The sequence below is a fragment of the Puma concolor genome, chromosome D2 (assembly GCF_028749965.1).
Source record: "Puma concolor isolate L17-30 chromosome D2, mPumCon1.1.hap2, whole genome shotgun sequence".
Taxonomy (NCBI): domain Eukaryota; kingdom Metazoa; phylum Chordata; class Mammalia; order Carnivora; family Felidae; genus Puma; species Puma concolor.
Window position 1 is genome coordinate 47,219,257 of NC_141677.1, and position 15,817 is coordinate 47,235,073.

At 36.3% G+C, this 15,817-nt stretch overlaps 1 protein-coding gene across 5 annotated transcripts in view; it reads left to right on the forward strand.

Moving 5' to 3' along the window:
- Positions 1-15,817, forward strand: part of MAPK8 (mitogen-activated protein kinase 8) — a 101,584-nt gene that overhangs the window by 32,898 nt on the left and 52,869 nt on the right. The window contains exon 1 of one of the 5 annotated variants that reach the window (XM_086680241.1): positions 3,475-3,742. The exons of the other annotated variants lie outside the window; for them this stretch is intronic. The gene's annotated coding sequence lies outside the window, so the exon portion shown is untranslated. Of the gene's footprint in view, positions 1-3,474; positions 3,743-15,817 lie in introns of those variants that run through there. 5 annotated transcript variants of the gene reach the window in all.

The window sequence follows — 15,817 nt, forward strand, 5'->3', positions numbered from 1 at the left end:
TAGATGTGTAAAAGAGAATGGAGGAAGGATAGTCTTTACAACAAATGGTGCTGGCACAACGGAGTATACATTTGGTGCTGGCAACCAAATGAACTTTAACCTAAACCTCATACATGATGCAAAACTTAACTCAAAATAGATCATAGATGTAAATCCTGCAGCCATAAATCTTCAAAAAGGAAACACAGGAAAATCTCTGAGACTTAGGACTTGGTGAAGGGTTCCTAGACATGACCCCAAAACCACAATTCATATAAGAAAAAAAATAATTTGTCCTTCACCAAAATTAAAAATATTTGCTCCATGAACGACCATGTTAAAAGGATGAAAAGACAGACTACGTAGTGGGAGAAAATGTTAGCAGCCCACCTATGTGACAAAGCACTCATAACTGAAATAAGTAAAAAATTCTTAAAGCCCGATAGTAAAAAAGCAGTCCAGTTAGAAAGTGGGCAGAAGATGTGAAGAAACATTGTAATGAAGAGCATATATGGGTGGCAAATAGCATATAAAAAGATGTTCAGTACTACCAGCCATCAGCAAAATACAAATTAAGATTATGAGATATATCTACCCAACCAACAGAACCATTAAAGTAAAAAGTAGCATGTATATTGACATAAAGAGTAGCAACTAAAAGAAATAGAAGGAATAACTTTGACATATAGGGTAGGGAATTGAATAAGGAAGACTATGAAATCCTAAGAAAGAAAGAAACAGGCAAAAACAATTTACAGAATAAGCAGAAAACAAAATGATGGACATAAATCCTACTATATTTGTAAACCATGTTAAATATAAAATGGGCTAAGTCTCAATTAATTTAAGACTGGATTTTGAAATTTTTACTCTACAGTTTACAAAATAAAGTTGACAGTAAAAGGGTGGAAAGGATACATCGTGCAAATACTAGTACATATTTTTAAGTGAAAAAGCTTTACTAGAGATAAATTGGGTTGTTTCATATTAATAAAAGATACAGTTCAATACAAAAATTAATTCTAAATGTTAGATACCTCATACTGTGACCCCCAAAAATATGTAAAGCAAAAAAATGCAGAAATAATACAAGAAGGAAAAAAGACATAAGCATAATTTTGAGAGTTTTCAGCTTTCTCTCATTGACTGATAAAGCAAGCAGACAGAATATTGACATAAAACCTTATAGCATCTTTTTAGCTATTGCATGTCTGTAGAATTTGTAGTCACATCCCTTTTTTTTCACCACTCTTATTAAGGGGAGCTTGTGCTGCCTTTTGCTCAGTCTTGCCAGAAATTCATCAATTTTTGTTAGTCTTTTTAAAAATTTTTCAAATTTTTTTTTTTTTTTAAAAAAAATTTTTTTTTTCAACGTTTATTTATTTTTGGGACAGAGAGAGACAGAGCATGAACGGGGGAGGGGCAGAGAGAGAGGGAGACACAGAATCAGAAACAGGCTCCAGGCTCCGAGCCATCAGCCCAGAGCCTGACGCGGGGCTCGAACTCACGGACCGCGAGATCGCGACCTGGCTGAAGTCGGACGCTTAACCGACTGCGCCACCCAGGCGCCCCTAAAATTTTTCAATTTTTAAAATACACATAAAATTTACCATTGGTCACGTTTACTATATTTACAGTGTTGCACAACTGTATACTCTAGTATACACTACTGTATAGTTCCCAAACATTTCACTACTCCAAAAGGAGACCCTGTACGCATTAAGTAGTCACTTCTTCCCCAACTCCAGCCCCTGGCAACTTCGTATCTACTTATTGTCTCTATGGATTTGCCTGTTCTCAATATTTCTTATAAATGGAGTCATACAGTATGTGTCCATTTATGTCTGGCTTCTTTTATTACCAGTGTTTTTCAGTTCAGATCACTCATGTTGTAGCATGTATCATCACTACTTTCTTCCTTTGTGTGTCAGAATAACATTCTATTGTATATATGAACCACATCTGGTTTGTTCATCAGTTGATAGACATTTGGGTTGTTTCTCCCTTTGGTAATTGTGACTAGTACTGCCATGAATATTTGGGTAGAAGGACCTATTTTCATTTCTTTTGCATTTATGCCCAGGAGGGGAATTGCTGGGCCATATGTTAATTAATTCTATGTTTAACTTATTGAGGCACCCACCAAACTGTTTTCCACAGCATTTGCATCATTTTACGTTTTTGCTAGCCATATACAAGGGCAAAAATTTCTCCACATCTCACCAATGCTTGTTATCATCTGTGTTTTTGTTATAGCCATCCTAGTGGATATGAAGTGCTATCTCGGGGTTTTGATTTGAGTTTGCCTGATGGCCAGTCATGTTGAATATCTTTTCATGTGCTTACTGACCATTTGTATTTAATCTTTCGAGAAAGGTTTTTGCCCATTATTTATTTATTTATTTATTTATTTTAAGGTTTATTTATTTATTTTGAGAGAGCGAGAAAGTGTGAATCAGGGAGGGGCAGAGAGAGTGGGAGAGAGAATCCCAGGCTGGCTCCACACTGTCAGTGCAGAGCCCAACATGGGCTTGAACCCACCAGCTGTGAGATCATGACCTGAGCCGAAGCTGGTTAACCAACTGAGGCAGTTGTCTTTTTGTTACTGAATTGTACGAGTTCTTTATATATTCTGAATTCTGGACCTTCGTCAGATAATATGAGTTGCAAATATTTTCTCTTATTCTGTGGGTTGCCTTTCGCTTTCTGGATAATGTCCTTTGATGTACGAAGTTTTTAATTTTGGTGAGGTCCGTCCAATTCATCCGTTTTTTTTTTTTTTATTTTGTTTAGTGTGGTTTTGGGGACATATCTAAAAAATCATTGCCAAATCCATGGTTAAGATTTACTCCTCAGTTTTTCAGGAGTTTTGGCTTTTGTATTTAGGTCTCTGATACATTTTGAGCTAATTTTTTAATATGGTATAGATAAGGGTTTCATTCCTTTCCATGTTGTTATCTAGCTGTCTAGCACTGTTTGTTGAAGAGGCTATTAGTGCATAGAATTATCTTGGCGTTTTGTTGAAAATCAGTTGACCATTGGTGTGTGTGTATTTCTGGACTCTATGATCTACTTGTCAGTCCTTACTCTAATACCATACTGTTTTGATTACTACAATTTTGTGGTAAATTTTAAAATCAGAACGTGTGAATCTCCCATCTTAGTGTTTTATAAAAAAATTCAGCTTTTTGCTGATCCCTGTAATGTTTGTTTCATTAATTTGTGCTTTCATCTTCATTATTTCTTCCTTTTACTGTACTTCTTGGACTTATTTTGATACTCTTCTTCTAATTTTTTTTTCATTAATTTTTTTTTTCATTAATTCAGTTCCAGGTGTCACTTTCAGTAGTTTTCTGTTTATACTTTACTGTTCCATTAAGGTATTTTTAGTTTTATCATTTAAAACCTGTTACACGAGCTTTAAAGAAATGTAAACTAAAACTACATGAGATACTATTAGTTTACATTAAAAATTTTGTCAATTCCAAGAGTTGGTGTTACCATTTTGGAAAATAATTTGGTATCACCTAGTAAAGCTGAACATGTGCTTATCCTATGACCCAGCAGCTCAACTCCTTAGGTAAATACCCTAGAAAGAGCATAAGCAAATGTGTATGGGGGATATCTACAAGAATGTTCAAAGCAGTGTTTTTCATTACAGCCCCAAATCGGAAACAACCTAAATCTCCATCAGTAGTAAATTGGATAAATTGTGGTGTGTTCATGTAGTGGAATACCATTCTACAGGGACAATGAACTACAGGTACACAAACACATGCACTCTCTCTCCCTCTCCCTCTCCCTCTCTCTGTCTCTCACATATCATAGTTATAAAATCAAGTAAAAGAAGAAAAAACAATATGTGTGACTGTGATTTCTTTTATGTGAAGTTCAGTAAGAGGCAAAACTGAAAAGTATGACTGGGATAAATAACTAGATTGTGAAGCTATAAAGAAAAGCAAGGGAACGGTTCTCCAGACTTGGATAAATGGTTACCTCTTGTGGATGGCAGAGATGGCATTGGGGAGGAATTTCAAGGGACTGGCAATGAGTGGTGGTTACACTGATATACATACACTTTATTCTTTAAGTGTGTGTATATATTTAATACACTTTTGATAAGTGATAGATTTTACAAGATGAATTCTTTCTACATTTATGCACCAGTAAATCTATATTGATGAAATGGTTGATTTTTTTTTTTTTTAGAACATATAAATAACCAAAATGGGATCAGAAGAAGTGAAAGACTTGAACTGATCAATATGAAAATGATATCAAGCTGGCTACTTTTATATGTGAAATGGGAACCTGACCCACTTTTTAGAGCAGTCTGCTTTTGTATTTCCCTAACTCTCTTAGACACTACTACCTGATCAGATTACTAAAATCTCAAAAATGTCATTTCTAAAACCAATTTTTTCATCTTTCTGCGTTTCTGGTGTTGCCAGCCTCTTTATTTATTTTCGTTGACTGCCCTTACTTGACTTCTGATCACCACTGAACTTCCTTTATAACGTTTTCATTTTATTCACTTTCCCAAGCTTTCCCCCTCTATTCCTAATCTCTTACTGTTACCCAGGACCTTATGTTGTTTTCAGTGCCAAAACAAGCCACTGAACATGAATCCTTTCAACTTCCACCTAGGCTTAAATGTTTCCGTATTGCATATAGAATAATGCTTACCGTTTTCAAAAAGGAAATGTATTAGAGATATCACCTCTCTCCTTTTTATCTCCTTTTCAGTTTTCAAGCCGTCCACTCTACTGACATTGCTCTCTCATACTTCTCCACGTTTTCCTTCTTACCCTGATTGCTGTTGTCGTTTCTTTCTTACTCCTTCCCTCTCTCCCATTCTCGTTTACTTTCTTCCTTAACTTTCTCTTCAAACAAAAAACAAACAAAACCCTTGTAAGTCTTTCCCAAGGAGCACTTCTTAGCTTGCATTTTTCATCTTACCAATTCATATGTAAAACAATATGTTACATGACGTAATTGTGTTTTCTACTTGGGTCAGTAATAACCACTACATTTCCTGGCACACACATTAGATTATCTTCAATTCTAGTAGCCTCTTCCTCATGCCTATATATTTAGCTGGTTAACAAAAAACCCTATTGATTTTCTTTCTAGTACTTTTTAAGTCTTCACTCATTTCCATTGACCTGGCCAGGTTCATTTGCCTTTCATAAAAGCCCGTAGATGGTTCTCCAAGGTCTGCAGTGCAAAAATAAACTCATCCCACCTTTCTAGTCTTATTTCCAGCTATAGATCCTTCATGAGGCTTGTATGCCTGACAAAATGGACTATTTTTTACTCTTTCTTTACAGTTGCTGGTTTTGCCTCCCCCCTCCCCTTTTTTTGGTCTTTTGCCTCTTTTTATAATTTATTCTCTTTACCCACATACCCATCCCCTCCACCTCCTCTCCCTCCCTCCCTAAATCTCAGAAAGAATGATACATAAGTCAAAGTTGTCTTTTTTCAGGCTAAATTCTTAGCTTCAAAGATTTATATAGCACTGTATTTGTATCTTTTCTGACCCTCGTTTTTCTGTTTTGCATTAAAATGAACTTGAGTTGGTGTCTTATTCCTACTAACTAGTGTTTCTGCATCTTGGGGTCAGGCAGTCATCTTTACTCTTTGGAGCTTGGAACACCGTTTCCATTGCTAAATGTGAGTTGGAAAAAATTTCAAACCAAAAAAACCGCCACATTTTCTTTTAATTAACCTCCGGGGGGGGGGGGCACCTAAAAACCCATTAAAGTTTAGAGTTAAAATCTTGCCTCTTATTTATTCCAAATTTAAGTGAATTGCCCAATATCACACTGTTCAAGTAATTTGTGGCTTCTGAATCTTTTACATTTTCACATTCTGACTTTTAGAAGCAGTGCTGTTGATTTGAGTACTTGGGAGAGTTTAATCCTCTCGTCCTTCCTGGGGCCTGGAGTTTATTAAGTCTTAGACATTTTCCTAGGGCCTCCTGCTCTGCTAGGCAGTGCAGGGAGTGAGTGCCAGGAGATCCTAAGTGAGCTGGGGTCCTCATAACCCTAATAGCATGGGAATCCTCAGGCAGAAAGGTGGCATCATCTGTCACTCTGTTCCCAGTTCCCCCCCCCTTTTGTTTTCAACCAGAGGCTGCCACCTTGTTTCTACTGCCTATAGCCTTTCCACAGACCTTTGTAGCTGGAGGAAATCTTTCTTATTTTGTCTTTTACATTCTTGCATGTATTCTCATGATGTGGTTTTAAGAAAAATTCAAGGATGAGTGTTTGTCTGTGTTAATCATCTGTATCCATAAAATCTGAATAACATCCAGATAAACTTGTTACCCCTTTAATTCTCTTCATCTTTCTTCAATACCTACTTCTTAACTCTCTACTATCTTTTCTAGATTGTCATTTACTGTTCCCCAAAACATACACCTTATTGTTTTCTTCATAGAAGAGAATTGGGACAGTAGGCATTTTTCTTACAGAAATAAACTTATTTTTTCTCATATCCACTAGATGGCTCAGGCGTACCACTTTGGCAGCACATACTGATGTTTGCCTGCTACGCCTGTGATTTCCGTTTTCTGAATACTGCTTGCTTTTAAGGTGTCTGGATGGGCTCTTATCTGGACCAGTTATTCCAGTGCTTTACTTATACCTAATTGCAAATTCCTCACATTTTCTGATTATTTAGAAACATCTGAGAAGTAGCTGAAGTGTCCTTCATATAAAAGTAAAGAAGGTAAAGTATATTTTACAATTCTTAGAAGATTTTATATTTTACTTTGAAGAGCTGTTCTGGACCTCAGTTCACTTGCCAACAGTCTGTATATAGATTCCCTCAAACTAGGCACACAGTTGGTAACTCATCCTTTTCTTCCTGACTCATAGTCTTCTGAGGCATTTTGCAGAATATGGTGGTACTTTATAAGGTTTTGAGGCACATTAGGAATATTTGCTTCAGTGCAGTGGTAATATTTGTTGAGTGTTTATGTGTTTGGCACTGTACTAGGCAGTGAGGGGGAAATACCAGATGAATAAACAGGAAATGTTTATCAATAAGAAGCCCATTGCATTAGTTTTTTTTCCTTGAGTTTCTGAAGCCAAGTAAGGTAGAATGAAATAGCTGAAGGAAGTTGTGTTTGTAATCAATCATGTGTATATCATGAGGAGAATTTTATCTTGTTTTGACATTGTCTGTGTTGATATTGTAGAAGATTTTTAAAAACTATTTTTTTAGAAATATTTTATGTTCATGGTTAGTTGTTTTAGTTGTTAAGTGGAAAGGAAAGGGAACTAAGATTGGTTGGATGCTTATCATGTTCCAGTTTCTTATTTAAAAAAAATTGTTTTGGGGCGCCTGGGTGGCGCAGTCGGTTAAGCGTCCGACTTCAGCCAGGTCACGATCTCGTGGTCCGTGAGTTCGAGCCCCGCGTCAGGCTCTGGGCTGATGGCTCAGGGCCTGGAGCCTGTTTCCGATTCTGTGTCTCCCTCTCTCTCTGCCCCTCCCCCGTTCATGCTCTGTCTCTCTCTGTCCCAAAAATAAATAAACGTTGAAAAAAAAAATTTAAGAAAAAAAAATTGTTTTAACGTTTTATTTATTTTTGAGAGAGAGAGAGAGAGAGAGAGAGAGAGAGCGAGCACGAGTGGGGAAGGGGCAGAGAGGGAGACAGAATCCAGAGCAGGCTCCAGGCTCTGAGCTGTCAGCACAGAGCCCTACATGGGAGCCCTACACGGGGCTTGAACCCACAAACTGTGAGATCATGACCTGAGCCAAAGTCGGAGACTTAACCGTCTGAGCTACCCAGGCGCTCCTCCAGTTTCTTATTTAATGTATAGTATTTAATTTGATTATTTCCCAGTAGCCTGGAAGATAAGTACAAATATCTCCATTTTACAGATGTAGAAACAGAGGAATCAACTGGGTTAAGTAAATTGCCCAGGATCAAACAACTAGTAAATGGAGAGGCAAAATTTGGATCCATGTCAGACCTACTTCAGGGCTTTTGTTCTTTCTAGGCATCTGTGTTGTCTCCTGGAATAATGGTCCTTGTGCCTCCAGAAAGGGAACCTGGGACTCTGGCATGTCAAGGGTTGCTTTTATTCTTTTGACCAAGAGAAAGCTATTATTTCCTGAAGTATCAGAACCAATTTTAGTGTTTAACTGGTTAGATCCTTCCATAGTTTGACAGAAAAGGAGATACTCTAGTGGATTGATGGCCTTTGACAGTTGATCTTTTAACCACCTTTGATGTTATAAAGAAGTGTTTGGGAAACTAGAGCAATCACTCATACTATCTTTGACATAATCTTATAATGATAGTAAACTTTGTGTAAAAAGTGATTTATCCAGAGAAATTGTACCTAACCTTATTTTTCAGGTATTGTATATGTATATATTTAGTACCCATGGTAATAACTACGAATTGATTCCATTCAGTTTGAGAATGATACAATTTAAAGGAAAATGACAAGTGACTGAAATAAAAATACACAACATATTAACAGTATTGTAACTAGATAACAGGTTGTTTCTTTTCATAAAACTCCCTTGTATGCTCCATTCTTTAAGGGTCATGTAGCTGTGTAAAACAGGAAATATAGTTATTGTCTAAGGTTCTTAAGTAAACAAGATTGAAATAAAGTAAAACAAACTAAAAAAAATTACATAAAACAGATATTTAATTTCTCTATGGTTGTGGTATCATTTTTCTTGGTTCTGTAGTCTTCGTCCTTTTCCACTTATTAGTAAACAGTCGTTAGGTACATATCCTTCAGAGTTTTCAAAGTTGATATTGTACCTTCACAATGAAAACAAAAATAACTCCTGACTTGAACACATTGATGTTATTTTATGTCATCAAATTGCAGTTAAACAATGTCATCCCATGACCATGAGTAATTTATACTCTGTCACCTTGTAAATTACCCTACACACTGCTTACATTGAGATTTCTATTCCTTTTGATGTATTATTGGGCATTGACAGTTACTGTATTTATAAAATGTTGCATTGTATGGAAATTCCAAAGCGTTGCCAACTCTTGATAACCAAGATAATGATAAGCTAAAGAGAGTCTTAATTCTATCTTTCAAGGGGAATGTAAAATTATCTGTCTATAACGAAACTTTCGCAAAGTTAGAGCTGAGCCAGAGTCAGATGCTTAACAACTCAGCCACCCATGTGCCTTGGTAAAGGTGTTTTAAAAAGTGTGTGGAATTTCTAGCCATTTTATTATTGATAGCTATGTATCTGAGTTATTTTTTAGATATAAGGAAGGAATTCTAAGTTGTCAAGGAATGCGCGTGTTCAGTGAGTTACAGTGGTGGAATGACAATTGGATAACAATTGTATCTTGCTGAATCAACTTACTCTAAATCTTAATTGCATATTTTATTGTTTAGTCACTTCCTGATTCAAGAAGTCACAATAGGTAGAATTTAATAGCTAGCATGTTCTACTTCATATCTTGTAGAATGTTCTTGGCAAGTAACGTCCACAAGAAATAAAAAATAAAATGAGAATTCTTACAGACTACAGTTTATCTAATCTGTTTTCCATAATTTGAAGTGTCTATGTCTTGTGTAATAAGAGAACCCTAGGTATAGTCAAATATTTAACCCATTATAACGTATTGTTAGTTGGAAATGAACGGATTTTTTTTTTAATGAATATTTTTAATGTATATTTTATATCCCTGTGTCTTGTAAATGTCATTGGTTTGCTCTTTTGACTTTTTTGATTGTGGTCCATAACCAATATCTGGTCCATAAAAACATCACAAAAATACTGATACAGTATACACTGTGTGTGTGTGAAAGTAAAAGTTTCACAATTATTAACACATGAGCTGCTCTCTCTGATACTCTGTTCTCTTCTGTTTCATTTGAAAAATCTAATCAAAATTGATTTCATGATCCATCAGTGGGTTGGGACACATAGTTGGGGAAAAAAATGCCATATAGGATTGAAAAGTAAATTTTTCGCCCTAGGTATTGGCAGCTAACTATTCTGAAGCAGCTAGGATATTTGGAAAGCTTTCTTACTGCACTTTAATGGCTGGCTTCAAAAAAAAAAAAATCTTGCTTTCTTGAGTCCTCTCTGCTGTGTAATCACAAATGTTATTTCACTTTGTTTTTCTGGATGTGAATATTTAACTGAGTGATAGAAGGTGTTAAACCAAAAAAATCTTACTTTCTTGACTCATCCCTGCTGCATAATCACAAATGTTATTTCACTTTGTTTTTCTGGACTTGAATATTTAACTGAATGGTTAGAAGGTGTTAAACCAGGAACCATCTGAGATACCAAGCCCACAAAGGAAAATTTAATATTGACTGAAATACCCTTGTTAATTGTATAGTTTTACAATTAAGACATTTTAGTTAATACAAAGTAAGTTTCAAGTTAGTTTTTTAAAGGGATGTCATTAACCAGGACAAAACAACAACCCTTGGTAACGAAAACATTTTAAACATGAAAAGTCTATGTTGTAGACAAATAGAATTTTATTACTAATAAGTAGTCATTATCATATTCGGGAGCATTAATAACTCATTCAAATCATTTACATTGAATTGCTTTACATGTTTTATCTTTGTGTAACCAAGAAACTTGACATTTTTTGTTGACATAAAATTTTACAGTTGGATATATAGGTAACTTTTAGTACAGTATAAAAAATACTAAGTGTCATGAAAGGTATAGATAAAATTCAGATGACAAGTACCATTTTCTGGCCTTATGTGATGGCTTATATTTAAACACTTGGAAATGATGGAGAAAGGTGTTTCACAGAAGAGAACAGAGACGTAAAGGCAGAAAAGTTTGATACGTTCAAGAAATAAAAAGTAGTCCACTTGAATAGGCTTTGTTCTAGAGGTAGTTTTTAAGCAGAGGAGAGAATTGACATTTTTTAATACCTAGTTGTTACAGGAGATAGGATGGATTTCAATGGGGTGAAATTAGGCGGAGAGATTAAAAATTCATTGAAATAGTTTAGAGAAGAAGAAATGAGATTGAATAGGATAGTGTCTACAGAAATAAAGAATTTATCCAAGATACCAGAGGAAAATCAACATGATTTGTCAACTCATTAGATTAATTTATTCATAAGTATTTAGGTATCTGCTGTGCAATTCTGAGAACACAACTGTGAACAAAATAAATGCTATTTGTCCTTACAGGGTTTTTATTAGTCCAATGGGAAGCCCAAACATTTACAAATACAGTAATACATATGCTGCCATAGAGGAAAGCTGCTGTGCCCTGAGAGTGACTGCACTGGCCACTAAACTCAGAAACCTTACTGTTGTGTACATCTTGACCAGGGAAAGTGAGTGGGGAGAAGTATGTTGCAGGTAAAAAGAAACCATGTGTCACCTTGTAGGTGAGAGAGATTGTGGTACATTGTGGAACTAAAATAAATTAATTGTGGCTGTATGCTGGATGCTGGGGAGGCCAGGGCTAAATCATCCATAGCCCCGAAAACCTTCATGAAAGGTTTGGGCTTTGTCCTATGAGCAGAAGGAAACCAAGGTATGATTTTAAGCAAAGGAGATGCCGGATCAAATTTGCATGTTAGAAGGATTATTTTTGTTAAGGATGCTTTAGTTTTAAGTAAGAAACTTTGGCAAAACACAAAGAAAGTGACCCAGAGATATTCAGCATATGCAAGGGTAAGGAAGTACAGCAGACCTCAGAAAGGTCTGGAACCAAAAACACGTCCTGAATTAGTATCAGGTGCTCTTGCTTTCCTTCTCCCTCACCTTCACTGCAAGGTGTCTTGTCTCTAGCTTCTGTTTTATTGTCTTTTCTTTCTGTACTGGCTTCTCGGTTTCTTTTAACTACAAAGCTAACCCACAGCCTCTTAGTTTTTCTCCCAGTTCCAGATTGCGTGGAGAAAATCCAATTGGCTCATTAAGTCAGTTGTTTCCCCTAGATATAATCAGCTATGGCCAGGAGAGCATACAGCAGAAGCATAACTGCTTCAAAGCCCACCCCTCTCATAATTAAAGGGGTACAGTGAGTTATGGGCTGGGGAGATTTCTCGGAATTAATCAAATTTAGAAGATCAGTCTGACAGTAGAATGAAGAATTGAGGGCAGGAAGACTAGAGGTCTTCTTTGGGAGAATACAATAATTTAGACAATAGATGTTGGCCAGAGTTGGAGTGATGAGTTCGAAGAGAATAAATTTGTGGTAAAGATTGAATCTCTAGAACTGTATGGTAAATTGGATATGGGAGGATAAAGAATCAAGGATAATGTCTGTGTTTCTGACTTGAATACCTGAGTTCACCATGATAGCACCCAGAGCTAGAAAGAACATAGAAATAGGTTTGGTGGGATTGAAGGAGATGGAATGAATTCTTCCTTATTGTCCATTCAGAGCTTGAGGTAGCTTTGAGACATCTAAATGGAGATGTTTAATAGACCATTGAATATATGCATCTAGGGCAGAGGAAAAAGCTCAGTGGTAGTTAAATATTTGAAAGCTAGTTTTAAGTATTAACTGAAGCCATGAGAATGGATAAGATGGCCCTGGGAGAGATAACAATAGAAGAGAGCCAGGACTGTGCTGAAGACAATCCTATTTGAGGGCTGGCAGGGAAAAGGAGTTTGTAAGGGAAGACCGATAAGTGAGAAAAATCAGAAAACGCAATGTTTTTAGGAACCCAAGGAAAGAGGAGAATGTGGTGAACAGTGCCAGATTCTGCTGAGTAAAATTAGGTTGACTTTCAGAGCAAGGAGTCTGTTGATCACCCACCTTGGTGAATGAGTTTAATGGAAGTGGTGAAAATGGAAGCAGAAGGTTGAGAACTCTCTGAGGGGTAGAGATCAAAATAGCAAATAGTGCTTGAGAAATTTGAATGGAAGGAGAGAGAGGGGCCTATGGCTAGAGATTGCTTTTGATGGTGAAATAGAGTTTTTTAAGCGTGTGTATGTATTTTTTTAAATAGTAGGGCCTTATTCATTATTGAGTGCTAGGAGAAAGAGTGATGATTAGTTGAGCAGTAGTAGTTATTCAGAGCACTGTTGTTACATTGTAATAATGAAGGATGAAGCAAAAGTAAATATATGGATATTAGTTCGGCAAGAGATTTTCTGACTTTGGTTTTCTCTAGGAAGAGATTGTTATTATCTGCAAGTAAGGTAAGGTTGAAGATTTAAAGAGCAGGGGGACTATTTGACATAGATTCTGTTGACCCTTGAATAATGTGGGGGTTAGGGGTGCCAGCCTTCATGCAGTGGAAAATCTGCATCTAACTTTTGACTTCTCCAGAACTTAACTATTTATAGCCTGCTATTGATGGGAAGCTTTACTGATAACATAAATAGTTGATTAATGCGTATTATGTATATGTATCATATACTGTATTCTTACAATAAAGTATGCTAGAGAAAAGAAAATGTTACTAAGAAAATGCTATTTAGAAAATCAGAAGGAAGAGAAAATACATTTATATAATACTGTGCTATATTTATTGGAAAAAATTCACATATGAGTGGACCTACACAATTCAAACCTGTGCTGTTCCTTGGTCAACTGTACTGTAGAAATTAGAGAAGACAGCTGACTAGGGAAATCTAGGATTATCTGTCTGGCTTAGTTTTCAGGCCTTGAATTTAAAAGCAGTACCAGAATGCACCATTGTGTTTTTTGTTCAGCAGCTTCTGTATAGACTCAGGAGACAGCCAGTTTGGTCCACACTGTGTTATTCCAGGTTAGTGCATCAGGAGAGAGCAGAGCAGGGATGTTGGCTTGGTGGTCTGACTAATGGACTGTGGAATTTAAGATGAGGAAGGAAAAAAGTAGAAGCTTTAAAAGCCTGAGGGTCCGTGTGCGCAAAGAATAAATGAGAATAACTCTGTAAGGGACTGATCCTAAGGTGAAGGTGACACTAAAGGAAAATGAACCAATAGTTTTACTAGAAGAATGGTACTGCTGGTAAAAGAAATAGATACAGAAGGAAGAGTGAGTTTTGGAAGAAAGAAAGGTTCGATTTTAACTATTTATAATTTGAATACCTATAGAACATACTCAGATGACTAAGAGACAGTTGAATATATAGGAGAGAGTTCTGGTCTGGAAATAAAACTGGGAGATCATAATTGAAGCCATGAATTTACCAAGGAAGAGAAATACAGTAAAACCTTGGATTGTGAGTAACTTGATCTGCAGGTGTTCTGCAAGATGAGCAAATAATTGTTTAAAAAAAATTTTTTTTAATGTTTTATTTTTGAGAAAGAGTGTGAGCAGGGGAGGGGCAGAGAGAGAGGGAGACACAGAATCTGAAGCAGGCTCCAGCCTCTGAGCTGTCAGCACAGAGCCCTGTGCGGGGCTCGAGTCATGAACTACAAGATCGTGATCTGAGCTGAATCAGATGCTTAACCGACTGAGCCACCCAGGTGTCCCAAGATGAGCAAACATTTCTAATAAATTTTAACTTGATAAACAAGTGATGTCTTGCAAGATGAGTAGTTATGATGCCAAATATCACATGATCACAACTGAGCCAGTGGTTCTTGAAATTTGCTTTGATATACGAGTGCTTTGGATTACAAGCATGTTCCAGAACAAATTATACTTGCAAACCAAGGTTTTACTGTATATAGAAAGGTAAGGTCTTTTTAGGTACTATATGCATTTAAAGAGTGGGAAGTAGATGAGAAAAGTTGCTTGCCAGGTTTGAGCAATTTGCAAAGTGGTTCAAGAAGAGTTGACTGAGCAGGTCCTGGATTTGGGGAACTTGTGAATGGTTTTTCCAGGGGTTCAAGAGACAGTGAAGCATGAAAGGTGATTGTAAGGATTTGAGAAGTAATTGTGACTTTTTGCAACATGTTTATTGCCAGTGAATGATGTGTATTATATGTGATTGTTTTTTTCTCCTCAATATACTAACATTTAAAAACCATAACTTTGATTAACTTCCTTATAAAAGTTTTTGGCCAGGTTCTGGCTTTCCGAAATGGAGTACACTGGTCACTTAATTTCTTAATGCCTCAGGAGTATCATAATTATTATTACTCAGGGCTATAATACTCCTGGGGCCTTTTGAGCCCTATTATCAATTCATTCTTGTACTGAATCTAGCATGCTTTGTTTTGTTTCCTCTGCGCCATTTGTTGCATCAAATCATTTGACATTATTATTTAAGGATCTTTTTCCTTCAAAGCACTTCATTGTTTTATGGTGTAAAATTATTAGAGTCCCCTTTAGGGATAAATAAATGCTCTTAAGTTAGCTAGCATTGTTGACTTTCATGAATCAAAAACTCCAAACCAGAAAAGCCATTTTATCATTTTTGCCATTTAGCCTGGGGACACCCATGTTATGTTTAAATTGCTTTTTAAGAGATTCCATGAGCTTTTTCCTCATGTAGGTTATTGGACTACTCCAAGTAATAAATCTTTTGGGGAAGTATGGGGGAAGGAGGATTAGAGGAGAAGTACTTAGTATCTGCTATAAATTTATGCAGGGAAAAAAAAAATCTGTGTTTTTAGTCTTTAGCCTTTGTTGTTGTTAATGTGTTATTAGTGGAAAAAAAGAGAGATTTTTATGGTTGGTACAAGATAATAGATCTTACTCTGTGGAGGGCATCTTGAAGATGAGTTAGAGCTTAAAATTGAAGCTCTTTCTGAGTGATTGATTATAGGTTTGTAACTGGGCGATTAAACCTTTTTATTAATCTTGCAAATGTTCAGCTTAGATTTGTTATATCTGGTTATCACAATCAGATGGAAATGCTGCTTTTGTCCTCCATCTTGCTGAGCTTTCAGATTTTGAAACATGGTGTAATTTACTCTGAAATTCAATGATTATTTTTTTTCTCCTGGGAGCAGGC